Source organism: Schistocerca piceifrons, chromosome 3 (assembly GCF_021461385.2).
Source record: "Schistocerca piceifrons isolate TAMUIC-IGC-003096 chromosome 3, iqSchPice1.1, whole genome shotgun sequence".
Taxonomy (NCBI): domain Eukaryota; kingdom Metazoa; phylum Arthropoda; class Insecta; order Orthoptera; family Acrididae; genus Schistocerca; species Schistocerca piceifrons.
This window is the reverse complement of record NC_060140.1, coordinates 578,946,123-578,970,466: the sequence shown is the minus strand read 5'-3', so window position 1 is coordinate 578,970,466 and position 24,344 is coordinate 578,946,123.

Here is a 24,344-nt window from a genome sequence, read left to right as displayed (position 1 = left end):
AACACTAATTCTTTACAGACGAATGGAAAAACTGGTAGAACCCCCCCTGGAGGAAGATCAGCTCGGATTCCGTAGAAATGTTGGAACACACGGGCAATACTGACCCTACGACTTATCTTAGAAGAAAGATTACGGAAAGGCAAACCTACATTTCTAGCATTTGTAGACGTAGAGAAAGCTTTTGACAATGTTGATCGGAACACTCTATTTCAAATTCTGAAGGTGGCAGCGGGAAAATACAGGGAGCGAAAGGCTATCTGCAATTTGTACCGAAACCAGATGGCAGTTATAAGAGTCGAGGGACATGAATGGAAAGTAGTGGTTGAGAAAGAAGTGAGACAGGGTGGTAGGCTATTCCAGATGTCATTCAACATGTGTATTGAACAAGCAGTAAAGGAAACAAAACAAAAAGTTGGAGTAGGAATTGAAATCCATAGAGAAGAAATAAAAACTTTGAGGTTTTCCGATGACATTATAATTCTGTCAGGGCCAGCAAATGATCTTGAAGAGCACTGAACAGGATGGACAGTGTCTTGAAAGGAGGATATAAGATGAACATCAACAAAAGCAATACGAGGATAATGGAATGTAGTCGAATCAAATCGGGTGATGCTGCGGGAATTAGACGCTTAAAGTAGTAGATGAGTTTTGCTATTTGGGGAGCAAAATAACTGATGATGGTCGAAGTAGAGGGGATTTAAAATGTAGAGTGGCAATGGCACGGAAAGCGTTTCTGAAGAAGAGACATTTGGTAACATCGAATATAGATTTAAGTGTCAGGAAGTCGTTTCTGTAAGTATTTGTATGGAGTGTAGCCATGTATGGAAGTTAAACTTGGACGATAAATAGTTTAGACGAGAAGAGAATAGAAGCTTTAGAAATGTGGTGCAACAGAAGATGCTGAATATTAGCTGTAGATGGATAGATCACGTAACTATTGAGGACGTACTAAATGGAATTGGGGAGAAGAATAATTTGTGACACAACTTGACTAGAAGAAGGGATCGGTTGGTAGGTCACGTTCTGAGACATCAAGGGATCACCAACTTAGTATTGGAGGGAAGCGTGGAGGATAAAAATCGTAGAGAGAGACCAAGAGATGTACACATTAAGCAGATTAAGAAGGATGTAGGTTGCAGTAATTACTCCAAGATGAAGAAGCTTGCACAGGATAGAGTAGCATGGAGAGGTGCATCAAACCTGTCTCTGGACTGAAGAGCACAACACCACAACGCACAAAATGTATCTCTTTTTCATACCAACAACTCAGCTCTTGGAAAAAATACTACTAATAAAAATAACCTTCATGAAGGTTTGAAGTCATTTATTTCGGTCTGCAAAGCTGTCCATTATCAAGGAACACACATTTTCAATAAAATTCTAGCAGCCATATGAAGTTTCGTTATTAATAAACATCAGTTTAAGATGTTTCTAAATGACTTATTGGTGACCAACTTCGTTTACTTCATTGACGAATTTCTTAGTATAACTGATTGATGTGTATATTACTAACAATGTCAAAAAACGTGAATTTTATGTAAAATCTGACACCTTCAGAGCATTAATGTGATCAATGTAAACCACCCACCAACCGATTTTCTATTTGATGACACATTTCTGCAATAGCCTGAGAATATCATATACCCTTAAGTGTATTGTATTGGGTTGGTGCATAGGTTCGTAGCGTTTTTCTGTAAGTTTAACAGATACCACAATAGGAACTTTAGTCACCAATAATGTATTCTCCTTCATTATTTACAACAATCTGGCAATGCTGGGGTAACTTCTCGATTCCGCCACTGTAGAAAGCACTTGGTTTTGAGGCGAAGAACACTTCGGAGCGCCCTTTCACGCGGAAAGGAAGTTCCTTGAAGGTTGTTCGATAGAATCGGAAGAGACAAAAATCTGAGGGCACAAGATCAGTTGAATAAGGTGGGTGCGGAATAACTTCTTATCAATTCACTTGGCACACCATTTTCTAGCGTCAACCACTCCACTCACAAACTCCAAATGACAAAATAACAACATGTAAACTCAAATAGCAAAAGTGAACCACGACTAAAAAATGACACTCGATAAGTAAACCCATTGCAATCGGAATACCATCATGCAAAACAGAAACGCTACGCACTTATGCCAAAACTAATAGATTTATATGTTTTATGACAAGCTTGTTATCACCACTTATCACTACTTTTCTCGTATTCATGAGCTCTATTTCACTGAAAAATCAGTGGGACACAGATTGGGTAACCTCTTTCTTTTTTTAATTTTTCTTTTTGTAAATGTGTACTATACATTCTTGTTTTATGAAATGTTTGTCATCTTTGAAGATCTTCCCACCATAGATCTATCCAACAGAAAATGCATCTAATCTGACTTCGTCCTTGCGGCTTGCGGCGATTACTGCAGCTCTTCTTTGGATATGCTCGGTGTCCTCTCTCGGAGAGAATTTCTTGGATGATCCACGAACAGCAAATTTGTACATTTCTCTACATTTGGAGCCAGTTCTTCGTCATCTCAATAAATTGATGTTTTGTTAGGATGTATCTCGAAATATGTACAATTTTTGTAGTATAACACTTCATCAAAAACGACTTCTTCGTCTATGACAAACAATGCGTTTAATATGTAGAATTTGTACAGTAGTCGTCCTGTCACACTACCGTTGGGTTCACTCCAAATCAGCTCTGTGGCTACGAGTCCCTGGCAACCTGCTTCCGTCTGACAATGAACCTCACAGCAAGTAGCGAGTCTGGCTCTATACCTCATGCAAATGAATGCTCTTTAATATGCGTTACTGCGGTACAAAATGAAAAAAAAAATTCGAAAGGCCAAGATTCTACCTGTTTCATTTTTGACGGAAATCCGTTTCCTCATAACTATAATTTTCTTCGGAACATTTTAAATATATTATTTCAAAAATGGCTCTGAGCACTATGGGACTTAACATCTATGGTCATCAGTCCCCTAGAACGTAGAACTACTTAAACCTAACTAAACTAAGGACAGCACACAACACCCAGTCATCACTAGGCAGAGAAAATCCCTGACCCCGCCGGGAATCGAACCCGAGAACCCGGGCGCGGGAAGCGAGAACGCTACCGCACGACCACGAGCTGCGGACTACATTATTTCATCTTATGATTAGTTTTCAGTTTAAATTATGCAGTGGCTGACTATTTCTACATACAAGAAATTTCTGCAGTAATAGCTACAGAATGTCTTGAATTTCACTCACAGCAGACATTTGTTTTTCTTGTTCCCTACCCAGCTTTTGCGGTTTCCTTTCAAGGACTGTTTGTTCGAACATGTATAGTTCTTGCCGCTGTCTACTCAAGTTGAATAACGGTTGGAATACATTTTATTATTATTATTATTATTATTATTATTATATTTGCTCACATATCAGTAGTCTTGTTACGAAGAGTGATGGTAAGTAAGACAACGCACAATGACGCGGCATACGCAGTGTCACTACCAAGCGGTGGGTGTTGAGAGGAATTAGTGCACCTATGCACCGTGCTATGCATGAAACATTATTCTCATATTTTAATTTTTTCTTTCAGTTTTCCATCGTTCTCTCTGTGTATGTATATATACGTAAAGTGCCAGTGGAAGACTGCATCCCAGACGTAATCGTCTTGTTGACGGACTTTAAATTCAGGTGAGAGTAGTTTGGCATTTTGATGCTTGCTGTAGCGTTTTCATAAAGGTTCTGAATTGGTTTAATTATGACAGGATTAATATTGTATGATTTTAAAGCTTTTCACAAACTGCGTAAATGATACTGTCATAGGATTCCCCTATGTCTACGAATACTAATTGAAGGGCCTGGTTTCGAATATTTTGTTTTCTAGTATTTGTTGCAAAGAAAATGTATATGATGTACAGTGAATTTTCGTACTCGGAAGCCAACTTGTTCTTCGGCCTCCATTTTCTTAAATTCTGCCTCTAAAAATGTTAATAAACCTTCCACAGAGTCTACTAAATATATTAGTCACAGTTCCTCCTTTAGAATTCTTAAATTCATCTTTTTTTTTTCTTTCGCACGATCTGTTGTTATAAATCCTACTTTCCAGTCTTCTGAGATGACTTCTCTATTTAAAAATTTTTCAAAAAGGTTTCTAAAAAGTTCACATAATTTATGTGTACCATATTTCAACCGTTTCCTCTGATTCCTGTAGCTGTCCCATTATTTCAAGTTTTGATTGAAGCTTTTCCTATTTCTGTGTCCAAAGAAATGCCTCCATTATTTTCTTTTAATTCTGATTCGTTATTAATTGTATCCAAAAGTTCTTCCCTATTTTCTGTCAACGATTCTTTAAAATAATTTACGCAAATTTGTTGCGTTTCTTTAGAATTTCTCTTTAATGCTTTCTATATCCTCCATGCTTCTGAAGGCGTTTTCCTCTAGTGAAATCTTCACCTTTACTACGAGTCTTTTCCCAAGCCTTGTTTTTTTGCTTCTGTCCCCTTTTTTTATAATTTTTGTTTCTTGCACTCTTACTTCTATCTTTGGCTGAATATTTTATGTAATTAGCCATTTTAAATATTTCTTTTTTCTTTACTTATACCTCTTTCTCTACATCTGAATCAGAATAATGTAATTACTTTGTCCCTTTTCATTTAATTTCGATATGTAGACCTTTTTTGTTTGACTCAGGTGACGTATTAAGGCTAATTTATTCTGTAATTTCTGTATTAGCAAATTCTGTATCAGTTAATTTTTCATCCAACCTTTTTCTGTATAAATACAATGTACTTTCATTTTGTAGACTATTTACGTTGTACTTTGGAATCTTAATTTCAGTTTTAAAGTCTTCCTCATTGTTAAAAATTTTTTATTCGCTTGTTATATCTACAGATGTAAATACAATTTTGGGGTTAACCAGATGATGGTCACCACAGGTCGCTCCTCTGTACACTCTGGCGTTTTGTGTTTCTATAGTTCTTTCTTGGTTGGTTGTCATGAAATCAGCTACTGATTTTAATTGATGCATATCCTTGTACCACAACAATTTTCTCTTATGTCTTACCTCTTGTACTATATCATTCAATTTGTTGAAGAAGGTATCTCTGATATGATCTGGTTGATCTTCACTTATTGTATAGGCTCTTTTTAGTAGTTTTGAGTTCACATACAGTTATGTTTGCTTTAATCAAATTATCAACGATAGGTTTTTAATTTATAGCACACTTCTGTAATTTTTTCCTTTTCATTGTTACCACTCCTTGTCTTTGATGTTTTTGCACCTCACTGTACAAATACACATGTGATTCTTGAGCTTATATACTATTTCATTTGTTTTTTGCTTCTGACAACACAATGTTGTCTTGTCTTCTGATTTCCAGTTCTCTAATCATTTCTCCTTCTTTATGCCTTGCTTCCCGAATATTCCATATACCAACTGTCATGTCCATTTTGTAGTTTTCTTCATTTATCATTTAACCAGTCTTGCTTTTTTCCTATGAATGGGAGTTTGTCCATTGCATCGACCCACAACCTGGAAGACCAGGTAATTTTTATTCAAGATTGTCTTCTTTTAGCCTTTGATAGGCAAGGTCAAGTTCTACCAACTCTATTACACAGTGAGAACATATATGGATATACAGACACTGTCAGTTAAACATTAAAATATTCATAGCGCCACAAATCCATCTGGTATCATACAAAAATAACACGTAAATCACTTATTGTCATAATGCTTTATTGATGATGGGTTGGGTTGGGTTGTTTGGGGGAAGAGACCAAACAGCGAGGTCATCGGTCTCATCGGATTAGGGAAGGATGGGGAAGGAAGTCAGCCGTGCCCTTTCAAAGGAACCATCCCGGCATTTGCCTGGAGCGATTTATGTAAATCACGGGAAACCTAAATCAGGATGGCCGGACGCGGGATAGAACCGTCGTCATCCCGAATGGGAGTCCAGAGTGCTAACCACTGCGCCACCTCGCTCGGTGATTTATGATAACGTTATGACAATAACTGACAAAATTTATGATAACGTACAATTTCAGTCATGGTTCTCTGCAACTGTGTCATAGAATCATAAGAAAAATCAAGAGAAAGACTGCTTATCGTAAATTGAGACTTTTGTCTCACTTAAGCATCCATACGATATATATTACTTTTCACACCACTGATGGCGAATTTCTGAATTTCATGTCCCCTTGCAGTTAGAAATACAATTATACATCTAATTTCAAGATTGGCGTCAGTAGTTATTACCACACTCACTTTTTTTTCGAAGACAGACAATATTTAACAAACAGATCAACGTAATTTAAATTTCTAACATACCAGGTGCCGCTAAAACTCATGTATCAACCAACCAGTAACTGCCAATCTCTTTTATGGGCTATTGTTCCTTTATTTTTATCCATAAATCTTAATACAATAGTCGATCTGAATACTGGAAACAAATCAATAGCATTCAATTCCATTTTACTGAAAAATGTGATATGTATGCGTTAGCACAAAACATACATCATAAATGTTTTTATTCTACAAAATCCTTGTGAAGCCAACAATGGTGATTTTGAACTGCTTTGACAATACTGGTAGCCTACAAGCTCATTAAATGTCAGAACGCTTGACTAAAAACATAATGGCCACGATGAAGTATCCATGTCCCTTATGATGTTCGCGTGATTGGTAGATCACGTATCGTGCCACGCCATCAGTTAGTCATCCGAAATTGCGACAGAAACCGAGATGAACTTCCTGTAAGATACCGATCTGTGGCAATTCTCACCGAGGTAAGCGTGGCGCCCTTCATATCGTGACAAAACACAGAGAGCCAGGTGTGAAGCAAGATTAGACTGAGTTTCATCTCAAAACAATGCCTCAGCACCGCTTCATCGTTAATGTACATAATTAAGTTCCCGCTCCCATGATACGCTACACAGTAATCAGTAAAGCTGACGTCGACAAGAAGCTTGGTTTAAACACTGCACTGTTTTGTTAGGAGTTGTCCTTTTGGAGGTGGTAATCCGTTAGTCCGAACAGTTTCGAGATAACACCAAGACTCGTCACCGAAGATGATTCTTTTCAGAAAAAAGTTATCCTCGTTTTTCGTTTCAGTCAAGCCGGGTCAGGTGCCCATGCGTAATTCTTTTTTCTTTGGGAGGCCAGCTGTGTGGGACAAACTTCGCGTACACTTTCCTCTTATTTGTCTTGAATTGATTTTGAGGTGTTCAGTTCGACGCTCCACTGCAATTAGCGACGCTACACTTCTTCTAAGCGCTATGCTACAAAGTTGACACACTGCACTCGCAGGTCCATTGCTTAATGCCTGTTCACTCCAGACGTATTGAATTCACATATTTACTTCATAGTTGTCATTCCAAGCTGCCACCGTGTTTCTGACGTGACTCATACGCCTCACACTCTGGGAATGAAATTAGTCTCGAAATTTCTTGGGCGGACGCTGTATATAAAGAACGTAGATGGCGTTACTCCTTCCTGCTGCGCTGAGACGCTACTCACATACAAGTATGCCATACACTTCATGCAAATTTGACGTTTGATGTATGTCGCCATCGTAGTGTTGCAGTTTCAGTGGCCACACGTGTGCAGAAGAGTTGCCCCGCAGCAAACAGGGCGAATTCTGATGTGTTGTCTTGTGACACTCATCAGCGCCCACACAAATTTTTCCGAAGGGGAGCAAACTTCGGTGAATTTGAAAAGGTGTGGTTCCCCAATAACTAATATTGACAAGATGTACACAAATCTTATTGTATCTCGAAAGGCTGATTAACGATAATTATCTACCCAGAACTTGAAACTTCCTGGCAGATTAAAACTACGTGCTGGACCGAGACTTGAACTCGGGACCTTTGCCTTTCGCAGGCAAGTGCTCTACTATCTGAGCTACCCGAGAACGACTCACGACCCTTCCTCACAACACTACTTCCGCCGTTACCTCGTCTCCTACCTTCGAAACTTCACAGACGCTCTCCTGCGAACCATGCAATACTGGCACTTCTGGAAGAAAGGATACTGCAGAGACATGGCTTAGCCACGGCCTGGAGGAAGTTTCGACACTGAAATTTTCACTCTGCAGCGGAGTGAAAATTTCAATTTCGATACCTAGGACGTTTATATTAGATTTCTTCAGTATCTAAACAGTCAGCGTATTTCAATAGCATACACAAAGTACATATTTTTATATATTTTGAATGCCACTGTTTGATTCCACGATCTAAAATTACACTCAGATGTGATTGAGTGTAGGGTACCCAATGAGATCTAAAATAAAAATAGAAAATATTCACAAAGATAATTTATGAATACTAACCCAATGTTATGTAAAGGTTTTTAACTACCGCTACCAGTCACAAAATTTTTTAACTAATGTATCATTTATTTATTGTGCGACATGTTTCGATAAGAATATAATAATTCCAATCCCAAGAAAAGCAGGTGTTGACAGATGTGAAAATTACCGAACTATCTGTTTAATAAGTCACAGCTGCAAAATACTAACACGAATTCTTTACAGACGAACGGAAGAACTGGTAGAAGCCAACCTCGGGGAAGATCAGTTTGGATTCCGTAGAAATATTGGAACACCTGAGGCAATAGTGACCCTACGACTTATCTTAGTAGAAAGAATAAGGAAAGGCAAACCTACGTTTCTAGGATTTGTAGACTTAGAGAAAGCTTTTGACAATGTTGACTGGAATACTCTCTTTCAAATTCTAAAGGTGGCAGGGGTAAAATACAGGGAGCAAAATGCTATTTACAATTTGTACAGAAACCAGATGGCAGTTATAAGAGTCGAGGGGCATGAAAGGGAAGCAGTGGTAGGGAAGGGAGTGAGACAGGGTTGTAACCTCTCCCCGATGTTATTCAATCTGTATATTGAGCAAGCAGTAAAGGAAACAAAAGAAAAATTCGGAGTAGGTATTAAAATTCATGGAGAAGAAATAAAAACTTTGAGGTTCGCCGATGACATTGTGATTCTGTCGGAGACAGCAAAGGAGTTGGAAGCGCAGTTGAACGGAATGGACAGTGTCTTGAAAGGAGGACATTAGATGAACATCAACAAAAGCAAAACGAGGATAATGGAATGTAGTCGAATTAAGTTGGGTGATGCTGAGGGAATTAGATCAGGAAATGAGAGAATTAAAGTACTAAAGGAGTTTTGCTATTTGGGAAGCAAAATAACTGATGATGGTCGAAGTAGAGAGGATATAAAATGTAGACTGGCAATGGCAAGGAAAGCGTTTCTGAAGAAGAGAAATTTGTTAACATCGACTCTTATAGCTCTTATAACTGCCATCTGGTTCCTGTACAAATTGTAAATAGCATTTTGCTCCCTGTATTTTACCCTGCCACCTTTAGAATTTGAAAGAGAGTATTCAGTTCCTGTGGTTCTCTTGGCTTTCTTGATCACTGTTCACAAATTTTCACTAACGTACCAGTAATTTGCAAACGCGACCACAAAAACAAATCTATAGTGCAGTGGACAAGATGTAGTGGATTCACTACAGATTTGTTTTTGTGATCACGTTTCCAAGTTACTGTTACGTTTGGGAAAATTTGTGAAGAGTGATCAAGAAAGCCAAGAGAGCCACAGAAATGGAAACACCTCAGCTCAGCACAACGAGACTGCCACACCATAAGAACATCTTCATGTAAACGTCAGTCCTGCTTACAAAGTGACGTCGCCTCTACTAGGTCATCTCTTCTTCCACAGGGTAATCACAGAATTTATGAAAAGACTGTTTAACATCTGCATGATCCTATTGTGAAATTGTTTTTGCAATGCTATAGAGCCTGATGATGAGGTATACCCTCGAAACATGTCGCACAATAAATAAATAAATAATAGCCGGTCGGGGTGGCCGAGCGGTTCTAGGCGCTACAGTCTGGAACCGCGCGACCACTACGGTCGCAGGTTCGAATCCTGCCTCGGGCATGGATGTGTGTGATGTTCTTAGGTTAGTCAGGTTTAAACAGTTCTAAGTTCTAACGGACAGATGACCTCAGAAGGTAAGTCCCATAGTGCTCAGAGCCATTTAGCCTAATAAATAATACATTAATTAACAAATTTTGTGACTGGTTGCGGTAGTTACAAACCTTTACATATTTTTTGAGAGACTCATGGTTGAAAAATAGTCAAAATGGCTTCAAATACTTTTAAAACAATGTTAGATTGGAACTAAAAATGAAAACTCAGAACTAGGAAAAAAATCTGAATGATTAAGGAAATCCTGCTGCATATTAACAAAAATTCCATGTTAATATCCCTCATAGTGAAGAAGCAGGGAATAAACTAAAAAAAAGGCTTATTCAACTTTGATGACATATACTTATAACACATGGTTTTCTTATCAAACTTCACGTCAGTTTCCGTTAGTGAATTTATTACATTACTTTCATGATTTCTATTTTTATTGTCGAGTGTCATAACTAAAGATGAACAAAATGTGCTTTTAAAGCTGCATCTTTTTGGGTTATTTAGGCAAAGTGTAGTCCAAGGCCAATATACCACTAGATGAATGTGAGAAACCTGCAAAAGCCACCCTCAAATTCGCCGGTAGAATTAATTTTTAATAGACTTGGACTGTGCCAAGGTAATCCTCGTCAGTCGAGATCGTCACAGTGTGGAATACCGTGCCAGCTGCAGTGCAGAATTCGTGCATTTGTGACAGCAAGTGCACCTATATTGCGTTCATAGACTTTTAGAAGTTCCTTATCCTGGTAATAACATCTTTATCCTCCTTGAAAAGTCACACTTTTTTCCTCTCTTTTGTAGTACAGAAAATGATATTTTCTTTTTTTGACTCACATGTTGGGATTAAATGTAGTAGATGTGCACACCTGCAGTGTTCTTCTGAGTATCAGACGAATGCTGAACTAATGTTGCGATACCGTTGTGCATCAAGTGGAGAGAGTTTCCTTATGAGAATTGGAAACGAGTGACTGGCACGGCGACGGATCTGTGTGCCAAGGTTTTAGACGGGTACCTATCTGTAACTCGCTAAGGTCGTAACCAGGAGTTCATATCCATACTGGGCGCAGCCGCACCAAGGAATTGGCATAATTTCCCATGACTAGAGTGATAACTAAGAATACTCGAGATGTATGATGACTGCTAAAGCTGCAGCATTTCTCGTCGCGGTCGGCAATATTAAATCTGCGTATTAGTGGAGTGACAAACAATCGTTGCAGGAAATTTGAGAGAATTTTTCAATGAGTATAAAGCCTGTAGTCAATTTCCAGGAGGGACCAAGTGTTCCCTCTTGCCCTCTCCCCTTTACCCCCCCCCCCCTTCCCCCCACCCCCTACCCCTTAGAGGACACTCATGTTGACGTTCGTCTCGGGTTGTTCTACCGACGATCGTTTAGCGGTTTTTCTGGTGGACAATCCGCCACCTGGCAAAAGTCAGAAAAACCACTAAGCGCCTGTCAGTCGAAAATCTACAGAGTGGCACCAGCAGGTAACACATCAGTAAACGGCTGCGAAAGCTTCAACAACCTGATTTTGCTTAGTGAGAAGTTCATATAGGCAGGTACTAGAGATGTGAAAATAACACGAGATTCTCATAACAGTACAGTGAAAAATGTCAGTATGTCACAAGATTCACATAAAAGCACAGTGAAAAATTATGTTAATATATTGCATCAAAATATCAGGGGATTCAAAAACAAAGTAGATGAGCTTCTTGCTTGTTTAGAGGATTTAGAAACTGAGGGTGGAATGTAGGTGGATATAAGCTTTCAGCACATGTAAGTAGGGACACTACGGAGAGAGGAGGAGTTGCCATATATGTTAAAATATGTCATAGTGTGAAAAATTTGTAAAGTAAAAAATTTTGCATAGAGAACATATAGAAGTATGTGCATGTGAGGTTGAACTAAATAATGGCACTTTTATAATTGTAGCCGTGTATAGCTCACCATAGGGAAATTTTCAACTATCTTTGAAAAATTTGGATTCTTTGTGGTGCCATCTGTCAGACAGAAGAAAGCAAATCATTGTTTGTGGGGATTTAAATGTAGATTTTCTGAAAGAGTCCGATAGAAAGTTTGACCTTGAAGTATTACTTGGTCTTTCAATTTGACATCAGTTGTTGATTTTCCTACTCGGGTGCTACAGGAAATCAGCACACTAATAAATAATGTTTTCATAGACCAAGATAAATTTAATCAAATAAAAACTTTTCCTGTTAAGAATGGTCTGTCTGATCATGATGCACAGCTAGTTACAGTATATGATATAGCTTCATACATCAATACAACACAATCCACCAAAATAGTGTGTTCAATTAACGATTTAACAATTCCAAATTTGAGGGAAAGCTTGCAACTATTAGACTGGGATGAGGTGTACAGGGAACATGATCCTATTTTAAAATTTAACCTATTTCATGATACCCTTGTGAGTATATTTGAAAACAGTTTTCCTAAGAAAACAGTGGAATATGATTGTAAGAAACCATGTAAAAAGCCATGGCTTACTAAAGGGATAAAAATATCTTGTAAACAGAAAAGGGAAATGTATCTTATAGCTAGCAGGAATAATGATCTTGAAACAGTGAAACATTATAAAAACTACTGAACTGTATTAAGAAAAGTTCTTAAAAAGTCCAGAAGTATGTGCATTATGTCTGAGATTAGCACATCTGATAATAAAATTAAAACAATTTGGAATATTTTCAAAAGGGAAACAGGGCACTTGAGAGCACAGGAAGACTGTATTTCTATCAAACGCAATGAAAAGTTTGTTAACAAGAAGTCAGAAGTAGAAAACATTTTAATGATCATTTTTAAGTGTTGTAGAGAAAATAGGATCCAGTTATTCATTAGAAAATGCAAGGCAGTATATGGAAGAGGCAGTACCTATGCAATTAGATAAAAATGGAATTCAGCCCACCTCTCCTACTGAAATGAGGAACATAATAAATTCACTCAAAAGTAAAAGCTCACATGGAGTTGATGACTTTTCCAACTGAGTACTAAAAGCTTGTTCCCAACAAATAAGTAGGATTCTCAGCCACATATGTAGTAGCTCACTGAAATGGGCATTTTTCGAGATAGGCTGAAATATGCTATTGTTAAACTATTGCATAAAAAATGAGATAGATCTGATGCTAACAGCTACTGCCCAATCTCGCTTCTGACAGCTTTTTTATCCAAAATTCTTGGAAAAGTAATGTATTCAAGAGTAGCATCACATATTTTTAAAAATGAAGTACTAACAAATTGTCAGTTTGGTTTTCAGAAAGGCTTTTCAACAGAAAATGCTATATACGCTTTCACTGATCAAATATTAAATGCATTGAATAACTGAACGTCACCCATCTACATCTACATCTACATTTATACTCCGCAAGCCACCCAACGGTGTGTGTCGGAGGGCACTTTACGTGCCACTGTCATTACCTCCCTTTCCTGTTCCAGTCGCGTATGGTTCGCGGGAAGAACGACTGTCTGAAAGCCTCCGTGCGCGCTCTAATCTCTCTAATTTTACATTCGTGATCTCCTCGGGAGGTATAAGTAGGGGGAAGCAATATATTCGATACCTCATCCAGAAACGCACCCTCTCGAAACCTGGCGAGCAAGCTACACCGCGATGCAGAGCGCCTCTCTTGCAGAGTCTGCCACTTGAGTTTGTTAAACATCTCCGTAACGCTATCACGGTTACCAAATAACCCTGTGACGAAACGCGCCGCTCTTCTTTGGATCTTCTCTATCTCCTCCGTCAGACCGATCTGGTACGGATCCCACACTGATGAGCAATACTCAAGTATAGGTCGAACGAGTGTTTTGTAAGCCACCTCCTTTGTTGATGGACTACATTTTCTAAGCACTCTCCCAATGAATCTCAACCTGGTACCCGCCTTACCAACAATTAATTTTATATGATCATTCCACTTCAAATCGTTCCGCACGCATACTCCCAGATATTTTACAAAAGTAACTGCTACCATGTTTGTTCCGCTATCATATAATCATACAATAAAGGATCCTTCTTTCTATGTATTCGCAATACATTACATTTGTCTATGTTAAGGGTCAGTTGCCACTCCCTGCACCAAGTGCCTATCCGCTGCAGATCTTCCTGCATTTCGCTACAATTTTCTAATGCTGCAACTTCTCTGTATACTACAGCATCATCCGCGAAAAGCCGCATGGAACTTCCGACACTATCTACTAGATCATTTATATATATTGTGAAAAGCAATGGTCCCATAACACTCCCCTGTGGCACGCCAGAGGTTACTTTAACGTCTGTAGACGTCTCTCCATTGATAACAACATGCTGTGTTCTGTTTGCTAAAAACTCTTCAATCCAGCCACACAGCTGGTCTGATATTCCGTAGGCTCTTACTTTGTTTATCAGGCGACAGTGCGGAACTGTATCGAACGCCTTCCGGAAGTCAAGAAAAATAGCATCTACCTGGGAGCCTGTATCTAATATTTTCTGGGTCTCGTGAACAAATAAAGCGAGTTGGGTCTCACACGATCGCTTTTTCCGGAATCCATGTTGATTCCTACATAGTAGATTCTGGGTTTCCAAAAACGACATGATACTCGAGCAAAAAACATGTTCTAAAATTCTACAACAGATCGACGTCAGAGATATAGGTCTATAGTTTTGCGCATCTGCTCGACGACCCTTCTTGAAGACTGGGACTATCTGTGCTCTTTTCCAATCATTTGGAACCCTCCGTTCCTCTAGAGACTTGCGGTACACGGCTGATAGAAGGGGGGCAAGTTCTTTCGCATACTCTGTGTAGAATCGAACTGGTATCCCGTCAGGTCCAGTGGACTTTCCTCTATTGAGTGATTCCGGTTGCTTTTCTATTCCTTGGACACTTATTTCGATGTCAGCCATTTTTTCGTTTGTGCGAGGATTTAGAGAAGGAACTGCAGTGCGGTCTTCCTCTGTGAAACAGCTTTGGAAAAAGGTGTTTAGTATTTCAGCTTTATGCGTGTCATCCTCTGTTTCAATGCCATCATCATCCCGTAGTGTCTGGATATGCTGTTTCGAGCCACTTACTGATTTAACGTAAGACCAGAACTTCCTAGGATTTTCTGTCAAGTCGGTACATAGAATTTTACTTTCGAATTCACTGAACGCTTCACGCATAGCCCTCCTTACGCTAACTTTGACATCGTTTAGCTTCTGTTTGTCTGAGAGGTTTTGGCTGCGTTTAAACTTGGAGTGGAGCTCTCTTTGCTTTCGCAGTAGTTTCCTAACTTTGTTGTTGTACCACGGTGGGTTTTTCCCGTCCCTCACAGTTTTACTCGGCCGTACCTGTCTAAAACGCATTTTACGATTGCCTTGAACTTTTTCCATAAACACTCAACATTGTCAGTGTCGGAACAGAAATTTTCGTTTTGATCTGTTAGGTAGTCTGAAATCTGCCTTCTATTACTCTTGCTAAACAGATTCCTATTAACTTCCATATTCAGGGATGCTGCAACGGCCTTATGATCACTGATTCCCTGTTCTGTACATACAGAGTCGAAAAGTTCGGGTCTGTTTGTTATCAGTAGGTTCAAGATGTTATCTCCACGAGTCGGTTCTCTGTTTAATTGCTCGAGGTAATTTTCGGATAGTGCACCCAGTATAATGTCACTCGATGCTCTGTCCCTACCACCCGTCCTAAACATCTGAGTGTCCCAGTCTATATCTGGTAAATTGAAATCTCCACCTAAGACTATAACATGCTGAGAAAATTTATGTGAAATGTATTCCAAATTTTCTCTCAGTTGTTCTGCCGCTAATGCTGCTGAGTCGGGAGGTCGGTAAAAGGAGCCAATTATTAACCTAGTTCGGTTGTTGTGTGTAACCTCCACCCATAATAATTCACAGGAACTATCCACTTCTACTTCACTACAGGATAAACTACTACTAACAGCGACGAACACTCCACCACCGGTTGCATGCAATCTATCCTTTCTAAACACCGTCTGTACCTTTGTAAAAATTTCGGCAGAATTTATCTCTGGCTTAAGCCAGCTTTCTGTGCCTATAACGATTTCCGCTTCGGTGCTTTCTATCAGCGCTTGAAGATCTGGTACTTTACCAACGCAGCTTCGACAGTTGACAATTACAATACCGATTGCTGCTTGGTCCCCGCATGTCCTGACTTTGCCCCGCACCCGTTGAGGCTGTTGCTCTTTCTGTACTTGCCCAAGGCCATCTAACCTAAAAAACCGCCCAGCCCACGCCACACAACCCCTGCTACCCGTGTAGCCGCTTGTTGCGTGTAGTGGACTCCTGACCTATCCAGCGGAACCCGAAACCCCACCACCCTATGGCGCAAGTCGAGGAATCTGCAGCCCACACGGTCGCAGAACCGTCTCAGCCTCTGATTCAGACCCTCCACTCGGCTCTGTACCAAAGGTCCGCAGTCAGTCCTGTCGACGATGCTGCAAATCAGATAGCCGCCGGAAGCCAGAGAGGATTTCCTCCGATCCATAGCGACACACATCATTGGTGCCGACATGAGCGACCACCTGCAGATGGGGGTGCACCCTGTACCCTTCATTGCATCCGGAAGGACCCTTTCCACATCTGGAATGACTCCCCCCAGTATGCACAAGGAGTGCACATTGGTTTTCTTCCCCTCTCTTGCTGCCATTTCCCTAAGGGGCCCCATTGGGATATTTTGTGATTTCTCAAAGGCTTTTGACTGTGTGAATCATGAAATTCTTTTAGATAAGCTTAAGTGTTGTGATATGAGTGAGATAGTGCACAAATGGTTTAGTTCATACTTAACTGGAAGAACGCAGAAGGTTGAAATTAACAGTACAGATAGTCTGCAGAACCAGTAGAGTCCTCTAACTGGGGAAGTGTCAAGAACGGTGTCCCACAGGATTCAGTCTTGGGTCCCTTATTGTTCGTAATATACATTAACGACTTGACACTCTATATTCATGAAGATGCAAAGCTAGTTCTTTTTGATGATGATACAAATATAGTAATCACACCCAATAAGCAAGAATCATCTGAGGAAATTTTACATTATGTCTTTCAGAAAATTATTAAGTGCTCCTCTGCAAATGGACTCTCACTAAATTTTGAGAAAACACAGTTTATACAATTCTGTACAGTAAATGGAATATCACCATTGATAAATCTAGACTATGAACAGAAGTCTATTGCTAAGGCAGAATACTCAAAATTTCTGGGTGTGTGCATTGATGTGAAATTGAATTGGAAAAAAAAACACATCGGTGACCTGCTGAAACCGTTAGGTTCAGCTACTTATTAGAGTTATTGCAACTTTTGGTGATAAACATATCAGTAAATTAGCCTACTATGCCTATTTTCATTCACTGCTTTCATATGACATCATATTTTGGGGCAATTCGTCATTAAGAGAGAAAGTATTCATTGTACAAAAGCGTTTAATCAGAATAATAGCTGGAGTCCACCAAAGATCATCTTGCAGACATTTATTTAATGAACGCATGATATTCACAGTACCTTCGCAATACATATATTCACTTATGAATTTGTCATTAATAATCTATCCCAATTCAAAAATAACAGCGAAGTACATAGCTACAACACTAGAAGAAAGGACGATCTTCAATATTCTGGACTAAAGCTCCACAAAAATCATTGGTATTTGTCAAATAGTATTAAAAGTCTGACATAAAGCCAACCAACATTTAAAGGCAAATTAAAAGAATTTCTGAATGACAACTCCTTCTACACAATAAATGAATTCTTAGATATGAAGTAGTAACTGTAAAAAAATATAAATAATATTAATTATTTTGTGTAAAGAAAACTTATTTTAAAGTGATATGTTACACATCATTACGAAATGTCGTATTCATGATCTATGGAACAAGGACTAATGTATGTATGTATGTGTGTATGCACAATGCTTCTTTGTTGTGGGCACAGCGGGTCAGCACTTTGGTACGTCTCCTTTGAACACTGAAACCATTGGATTGACACTAAGAAAGATCCATTCGTACCACAATAATTACAATAGAATACAAAGTATTTCCTACATTTCGCCCATATTCCTTTTATCCAGTTACCTATGTTATGCATTACTCAAATATTCTGTATACACATGTTGTCTTCTTCGTTTTGCGGCCTCTTTTCTCCGCATCTGAGATACAAAAGTTTTATAGGTTACTTACCGCCGCTTGCAACTGTTACGAAAGTCTTATTAAGACCAAATGCGTTTCTCTTTATTCCAAAGTATCTTCAGTGCTCACTGTATCTATTTCGTTTTTTTCTCATACAATTTTGTTTACAAATATCTTGAACAGTTCGCATGCTTTAACTTTCTACTGTAAACAGAATTAATTAGAATCGTTATCCACTTTTTTAAAATTTTTTCTTATTTATTTATTTATTTATTTTTTGCTTACATCATTCTTCCTGTCCTTTCACTGATATTTGCAATATTTAAGCACAAAGCACTTTCACTGCCACCAAATATATTCACGCTTTTGTGTTGCGAAGACCCACTATCATCGCCTCATTTCATGTGCATTGTTTTGCTGTTGTGGGATGCATTCGGCTTTAGTTTGTTTTGGTAATAGTGGGAGCGTCTGCTATTGTTCTCTCTCTCTCTCTCTCTCTCTCTCTCTCTCTCTCTCTCCCTCTGTGTGTGTGTGTGTGTGTGTGTGTGTGTTTGTAAAGGGAGCTAACATGTCCTAAGAAAAGCCAGAAAAACATAAAAGTAAAATAACAAAACACCACACTAATCCAGAGATCCACAACACCCACACTAATATCAGCACCAGAACGCAGCAAGTGCACAACACAGAACCTCAACAGACAAACTGATACACACTTGTATACGGAAACAAACTGACACACAGACTTGGGAGTATCCTCAAGAAACAAGGAATAAAAATAGCGTACCAAAGCAATAACTCTATACAGAAACGTGTAAAGAACAGGAAGATCACATCTCCACTGACATGTACCAAAACATCCGGAATTTACCAGCTCCAGTGTAACAGCTGTGATGCTCTGTACTTAGGGCAGAACAGCAGAACTTTTGAGACAAGGTGTAAGGAATACAAAAGAGAATGGAAATCTGGCACCACTACCACAGTTGAAAAGGACATAAAAATAGTCATATTCAGTAACAAGAAAATCTCCTAATCCAACAAGAGAACATTCAGCTTAAAAAGGCAGTAATAGAAAAGAAACATACCATAAATAACATCCAAACATCAACAACCAGGTGCCGTTTAAGCTAATAAAATGTAGTGTAGAGAAAAAACGACCCTCGAGACACCACAAAATAACATCGCCCTCCACTGTACTATAGTAAAGCAATAATTTACACACACACAGTAGTTAGGACACGTTAGCCCCTTTTGCACACACACACACACACACACACACACACACACACACACTCACACACACTCACGCACACTAGACGGAATATATAAACACTCACACACAAAGAACAATAGCAGACGCTCCCACTACTACGATCACAAATGAGGAACGCATCCCGCAATAGTAAAACAAAGCACACGAAATCGCAAGATCACATAACACAAAATCGTGAATATATTAAGTATAAGCGAAAGTACTGCGTGCTAAAGTGTAGCACATATGTGTGGTAGAACAGGAAGAAAGCGGTAACCAACAGAAAACCGTGAGTACCGATAATAATTAATTCGGTTCGTAGTAGTAAGTTAAGGCAAGCGAACTGTTCATGATCTTAGAACAGAAAATTGTAATAGAAAAACCGTGTATTGTTATAGTAACCACTGAAGATGTTTCAGATCTTAGTAAGACTTTAGTACAGTTGCAAAAGACGGTATTTAAACAATCAGGGCTGTTTCTAGTAGGAAAAATTTAGGGGCGACAAAGGGCGAACAAAAATTAATTTCAAATGAAACAGCCAAAAAACTGAGAAAATGAAGAGAAAAAATGAAAAAGAGGAGAAATTAAAACACCGGATTGTTTTCAAAAAATACGGAACAGTTACTTAATAACTCTTTACTTACTTTGACGAAGTAAACACATTGGTGCTACCTAACTCAACCTAAAGCAGCTGCTACAGAGTACAAAATGGAAACAAACGTGACCTTGATGTTTTATGTCGAGCGCTGGAGCACAGCTCGTGCGCTGACTTGCGGTCATGTTGCGACTTGCTACCATAGCTCCTTCAGTCCCTCCTTTTGTTTTTGTCTCTGCAGATCATTTGTCCTGCGCCAGTTGAATTGAGGACTATCCCCAGAAAATAAGGACGCCTGGTCACTTTTGTTTAATGATTAAAAGTACACAGATTTGCACTGTTGTACCGTCGGATTTTGGCGGTGGTTTAGAGGGTTATAGAGGAGATCGATGGTAGTAAGAAAAGAGGTAGCGTCATTTTTCAGTCCTCGCCTATGGCGGCAAAAGACCTAATAACGGCCCTGTGACTTATACGACTTGTATTCTGTATATACATTTTTTGTTGTTCTGTCTTGCACTTTCGAAAAAAAACTTCATTACTATGTGTAGTAATTACACTCGATATTAACGTGTTGCTTTTGAGTTTGACCTTCTATGTATTGTAAGGTATTAGAGATAGGATATTAACTCCTCTTTCGGCGATGATGGGAAAGCAGCAGACCACTGCCTTGACATACATATAATGGTCCGTGAGATGTCACATTACCTACCGAATTTTCGGCTGGGTTAGCCCCTCTTTTAACCTAGTATACCGTACGTTCATCGAACAAGGAACTGTTCCTGGCGGTCAGAAGAAAACTCCAGCCTCTGTCGTCTACAAGACGGTTAGTAGAAGTGAACCACAAAACTACTGTCCACTATCCTTGATAGCCGTTTGATGAAGAATCATAGAACGTACTCAAATCTAATGAGGCATCTAGAACGGAGACCTCCTCAGTGTCGACCAGCATGGATTTCGAAAACAACGATCACGTGAAACCCAACTCGTGCTTTCCTCGCATAACGTCATGATAGACAGCCATGTAGATACAACATTTCTTGACTTCCGAAAAGCACTTGATGTAGTAGCATAGGTACACATCTTATCGAAACTGCGATCGTATGGAGTATCAAGAGAAATTTGAGACTGTAGTGATAATTTCTTGTTAGTGAGGCATGGTGTCCTTGATGTTGAGTCATCACGGATATAAAAGTGACTTCAGGTTTGTCGCAGAAATGTGTGTTGCGACTCTTCCTTTTTATTTTGTATGTTAATCACCTTGAAAGAAAATACTAATAGAAACCTGAAAGTTTTCACAAATGATTCAGTGGTCTACAATGAAATAGTGTCTGAAGAAAGCTACACGATTATTTAGTCGGATCTTCATAAAAATTCAAAGCAGGACGAAGGCTGGTAACTTGTTTTAAGTATTCGGAAATGTAAAATTGTGCAGTTCACGAAACGAAAAACTGCAATACTCTAAGGTGGCAGACTACGATTCATTGGTAGAATACAAGGAAAATGCAATCAGTCTACAAAGGACACTGCTGGCAAAACATTCAGGAGACTCGTCCCAGCGTATTGCTGAAGTGTGTGAGACCTGTACGAAACAGAATTAACAGGGGATGTTGAACGTATACAAAAAGAAGGGTAAACTCTAGTTTACTATTCCACCCATCAGCTTTGACCAATGACATCACAGAGGTCCCAAAGACGCAACACGCACAACATTTCAAAATGGTGATCAATACCCAAAAACAGTGCCATGGTGCCAAAATATAATCATGAATTATAAAATTGTTGGAATTCTTAGTAATAAATGTAGAAAACAACGGGACAACAGTGGGAAAAGGAGTTCTGGGTGGAGAGACGCTACCACCTAAAGTAACAACCTCAGAATCACAATAATACAACTTGGTGAACGCAGAAAAGTGGCGTCAATGAGTTGAGCTACATAGCTCAAGTAGATACACCGATGCCAAAAAATAAATGCTAGAAGAAATCGCAGTTCACACCTAAGAAGAAACGAAGAACCATAACCAAATGTAACTTCGACAACTTGAGTTGAGCTATATAGCTCAAGTAAACACAGCGATACAACAAAAATGAATCTTTAAAGAAATCGCACTACCCACCTAAGTGGAAATCACAAAAAGTAACGAAATGTGGTATCGACAACTTATCTGGCACGAAATACGATCTAAAAAAAAAAATACACCAAAGAAATAGAGGAACAGATGCAAAGGTAATGTAAATTAGAATCATAGTTTACTAAGACAACAACAGACAACATTTAATAACAGGCCGCTTACATACTTCGCATCGCAAACTCGTGACGTCTCACATGGCGTTGTGGCTCTAACAGATTATTGGAATCGCACGCTGGAGTTGACCGAAAAGGGCAATCTGTTTGAACCCTGGCGGAGCGTCATGGTCACGCAAATGTTGAAAACCTGAACTGGTTGAGACTTGATGAAAGACGCAAATTGTCCAGTGAAAGCCAACGTCCAGCTTCAAGAACCAGCTTTAAGTGAAGAAACTAAGGATGTACTACAGTCCGCTACGTATCGCTCCCGTAGACTTCACAGAGACAGGAGGGATGACTAAAGCACGCACAGAAGCATTTCAGCAATCATTCTTTCCACGCTCCTTACGTGAATGGAACGGGAAAAACTCTAAAAACTGGTAAAATAGGAACTACCCTCTGACAGTCAGTTCACTGTATAGGTGATCGGTTGCTGACAGATTTGTTACGAAAGAGGGATGATCATCTATCTCCACTCTTATCGAGCATTAACAATGTTTACTGGCGCAGTAACCATTATTCATTAGCTATTCTCGATGCAGTATGTGGAGGAAACCCTTTGCACCTTAACATATTGGTTAGAAGTTTTGCATTGCGATGAATGTTTCCAACGGAGGAGGATAATTTTGAAGAACAGGTTCTGTAAAATCTTTGCACCTTTCCTGCTCTGTCTGGTTCCTTGAGCAAAAGTTGTTGAAGTGAGATTTACAATGTGATCAAGCATCTAGTGTAAAAGACTTCAAAGTCTTCCAGATCTAAGTCGTACTCGTTATTTGACAACAGAAAATGACGTGAACATTATCACCACCCACTGGAAGCCAATCTTTGATGACCAGCTTGGTTAGACTTCTACGTGTTAGATGTTAGAACATCGGCCGAGCGGTTCTAGGCGCTTCAGTCTGGAACTGCACGACCGCTACGGTCGCAGGTTCGAATCCCGCCACGGGCATGGATGTCTGTGATGTCCTTAGGTTAGTTAGGTTTAAGTAGTTCTACGTTCTAGGGGACAGATGACCTCAGATGTTAAGTCCCATAGTGCTCAGAGCCATTTGAACCATTTTTGTTAGAACATCCAGCTCATACCAGTAAATTTGGAGGAAGACTAGTTTCGCGACAGTATCCTAAAGAGAGTGGCAGATGGGTAGACATCAGTACTGGATCGAATTGATTACTGAAGGACGTTTAGGAACGTCGATCTCTACACTTGTTCCGTCTGCAACCGGCAGGGACTAGTTTATTGTCAGTATCCAGGAAACGTTATCATGCCTGATTACAAGAACGTCTGCGGTAGTGAAGGCCAAGATAAGTCCGAAGTGCAAGGGGTGAACAAAAATGTAGAAACACTGCGAGAAATGAATTCTCGAGCATAAATGTAGATGCTTGCCAAGCCTGCAAGTTGCGCTGCTGTATTCGACAATGAGCGGCCTCTGAGTCCTCAATACGTTGCAACTGTCAGTTGTGAACACAACATTGTCCTTTGCAGTTGTAAGTGCATTATGTCGGAGCTAAGTGAATTCGGACGTGGGCAAATTGTTGGTGTTCTTATGGTGGGTGCTTCCATAAGTAAGATTACCGAAGTGTTTGGTGTTCCTAGAGACACCGTATCGAAGATTCATACCGCATACAGGGAAAGCTGAGAAAAATCATCCGCTAAGTCACAATACGGACGACAGTGTGTGTTGAGTAACCATAACGGGCGGTCATTGAAGATGACTGTGACGCAAAATAAGGGGACGACAGGTGAAAAAGTCACTGCAGAACAAAACGTCGCACTCGCGAACCATGTCAGCACCACATCAGGAAGTTGTGCTCCACAAGCAGGGGATTCAGGGCGAGGTGGACTTCCAAAAGCACTCATCAGTGATGCAAAAGCACGTAACAGGAAGACTTGGTGGCGAAGCCACAAAACCTGGACTATGTAGCAATGGAAGAAAGAAACTTGGTCGGATAAGTCTTGTTTCACATTGTCTCCAACTTCCTGCCGAATATGAAACTTGGCGGGGGTTCGCTGATGATTTGGGCAGCCATATCTTATTATTTCATGGATACTCTGCAACGTCGCATTACTGTCACGTATTATGTGATCGTTTCGGCTGATCAGTTCCACACCACGGTACAATGTTAGTTCCCCAACGGT